The following is a 3,257-nucleotide window of genomic DNA, read 5'->3' on the forward strand; positions in this document are numbered from 1 at the left end:
AGAGGTTCAGTTCCTTATAATCAAGGTGGGAGCATGGGAACATCTAGGCAGACATGGTGCAGGATGAGCTGAGAGTTCTACATCTTCATCTGAAGGCTGTTAGCAGAAGATTTGCTTCCAGGCAGCTAGGACTGGGGTTTAAAGTCCACACCCACAGTGACACAACTACTGCAACAAGGCCACACCTTGTAATAGTGCCACTCCCTGGCCTAAGCATATACAAACCATCACAGATCACCACATGAAAAATAATGTTAGCAGTCTTTAACTCCAGAATGATTACGCTGTAGGACCAAAACATGGTCAGACAAAAACCTAGTAGGGGACTACTGAAGTGATATTGGGGCAAACATGCTCTTTCAGTTGTTGTAAAATGCATTTCTTTCCAGTATTGTCCCTGGGGTTAAAGAGTCAAGGTCATATCAGCTTACTTACTACTAACAAAATGTTTGTGCTCTCTGAGGTACTTTCATAGGTGGATCTGTGGTCCTTAGTGCTTTTTGAATTAAGAAAAAAATGGGTATACTCAAAGGTTTCAACTTTCTTAAAAGGCACATTTTTGATAAAAGCAATTTTTTAAACAAGTGTAACTACTTATGTATTGAGCTGTTTTCTCCTACATTTGGAGATGGAAGGAAAGCCAAGCCAAGGTGTAAACAGAAATGATGAACACTGTTATTTTGAAGAGTCTAAGGAACCAGGAAGAACTCATGTCTTGTACATATTGTGCTTCTGGAAGTCTCCTGAGCCCTTCAGATGGGAAGGAGCTGACAATCTGTTTGCCTGTGCAGGAGAGGATTCCCAGTGGGAGCTGTGCTGGGGAAGCTCACCAACCCTTCAGGACCATAGGCACTGGTACAGGAAAGCATTCCTGAACGGAGCTGCACCCAGAAAGTTGACCAACCCCTCAGGACCCTGGGCACCTCTCAGACATTGATTATTTAGCTTAATTATGACAGCAAATATTAATGCATAAGTTTATTTACCTTAAATTTATATGTCAGTATCGGAAAATACTAAAATAAATGAGAAACAGACATGGCAATAGTTAAAATGAGAATTTCCCCATCTTTACCTTTGGTATGCAGATTCCTAAGAAAATAGGGAAATGAAGTGTGGAGAATCGTTGACAGGGTAGCTGCAAGCCTGTGACTTAGCAGCTTTGTCCTGATTCGTGGGTTCTTCAGGAGGATGCTAATCTCTGGGGAGTGACGCTGCAGTTCTCCATCACAGGCTCCACAGTTGGGAACACCCAGATTTCTTTTTTCTCTACTCGATGTATGACTGTGTATTAGATACTTGCCTACACAAGAGTTTCTCTATGGGTAAAATTCAGCTGCAGTACCAGTCCCTTGTCATAAGGTTGCAATAAACCTAGTAAGATCAGTCACATGCATAGAATGACACCTGGCATGCATGTGGGCAGCCCATGTTAGTACATCACTCACTGCCTTGCTGCATGCTGGGAAAGAGCTCCTTCACTGCCCAAGCACAGGAGGAAGCAATCCAGCTCTTCAGCAGGTGTTCTTTCCTACCAGGCTTTGTCCCTGTCTGGACCACTCCTTCCTTGATTAGGGATGATTTATTTCCCTTACAAGACCTAGTGCTGGTGCATGAATAAAGCAAGACGGTTATCATGTGCCTCAAAGAGATAAGCAAGAAAAAAAATGTGATGGTGTGAAGGAGGTGACAAGCCCTGAGGCTGTGGAGCCCACATATGATTCTGTAAAACCACACAACACAGATTCTCAGGGGGATAAGATCCTTCAGAGCTCACATATGCCAATCTCTTACCTAGGTAATAGGTTGCTTTATCACCCCCCCCCACCCCGCAATGTCACACGTCTGTCCTCTGCACCTTAAGGTACCTATGTGAAAAGAGATGTAGTGAGAAGAACAAAGAGTCATGGCATCCAATGAGGGACAAATCACTTCACAGTGGGCTGAAGGGAGGGTGAGGGATTCCAATCAGGTGCATCTCAGAGTTTCTCTTAAGTAATTGCTTTGTAATCTTGAAGGACAGCCTCTCTTATTACTGGACAGTTATACAATAAAATCCTTTTTTTATATATGTTCTTCTTTTTATCTACTGGCCTTTCTGCTAGCTTCTGGGGACATAGTGAATAAGTTCATTATCTTTTCTATGTGAGTAAGGATTGGAAGCCAGCTCTCCTGTCTTGCATTTGTTCCTAGGAACATTTTCAAACTTGTGTGTCTATATATTGCTTTGAGTCAACACTTGAGCAAAACTCCTCTCATATCATGGATGCATGAAGTGCAATTCTGAGATTGAATCAGCAATTGCTATTCTTCAGGACATGTGTACCTATGAAAGAACTGATCTGTCCCTCATGAATGGGTCACCAGACCAACCCGTCTGCTGTGCTTCCAGACGACTGTACACACAGATCCTCTATAAAACGAGAGGAATGTGTTTACTGTAGAGACCAGAATTTCTTTTTAGCTTAGCTCTGTTTTTTCTTCCTTGATCTCGATGTTCATTTGTATGTTGTATTTGAGATTAAGGCCTCAGCTCTGCAAAGGAAATTGTAAGAACTTTAAGTCTGCGTATTGTCTATAGCCTTGAAGGAGAAGTGGCTCCTCAGGTAGACCAGGGAACTAGTAGCAAGGAAATTCAAACTGCACAACACCCATGGCAGGTGCAATTCAGGATCCAGTTTAATGAGAGTGTAAATTCTGTTTGTCTCTTGTCCAATTCTTTATTGCTAGGCTTTCAGAAGTAAGTTCAAATGCAAATCTCCTCTTAGAAGGGTCATACATCATTGCTACCTTTCAATTAATACACTTGGTGACAAGAAAAGGGCAGCCAAAAAGTCTAGCACCTCAGAACACTGGAGGAGATCACAACCACATTGCTTTCCACATGTAGTAACTGGGACTCTCCCAGAGATCAGTTGCCTCAAATACTTCCATAAAAATGGCCTTTGGAGGTTCTTCAGGCATGCTGGCTATTCCTATGTGCCAATAATACTTTTATCCTCAACAGCGGCCTTGACGCATGCCTGCTACTATATAAGTGTGATCTCCTTTGATTCTATAGACAGAAGCTGTGAAACTTGTCTGGAGATACAAGCAACACTATTACAACGTCACCCCCCCCCCCAAAAAAAAACCCCAAGGAACAAAAAAAAAAAAAAAAAAACACAACCAAAAAACAAACCACCTCCTTTCTCGGTAGATTCATGAAGTGCCTGAGAGGCAACTGTCCCTAGTGAGCGCTCAAAGAAAGCAAGTCA

The sequence above is a fragment of the Grammomys surdaster genome, unplaced genomic scaffold, assembly GCF_004785775.1.
Source record: "Grammomys surdaster isolate TR1022 unplaced genomic scaffold, NIH_TR_1.0 126189, whole genome shotgun sequence".
NCBI classification, from domain to species: domain Eukaryota; kingdom Metazoa; phylum Chordata; class Mammalia; order Rodentia; family Muridae; genus Grammomys; species Grammomys surdaster.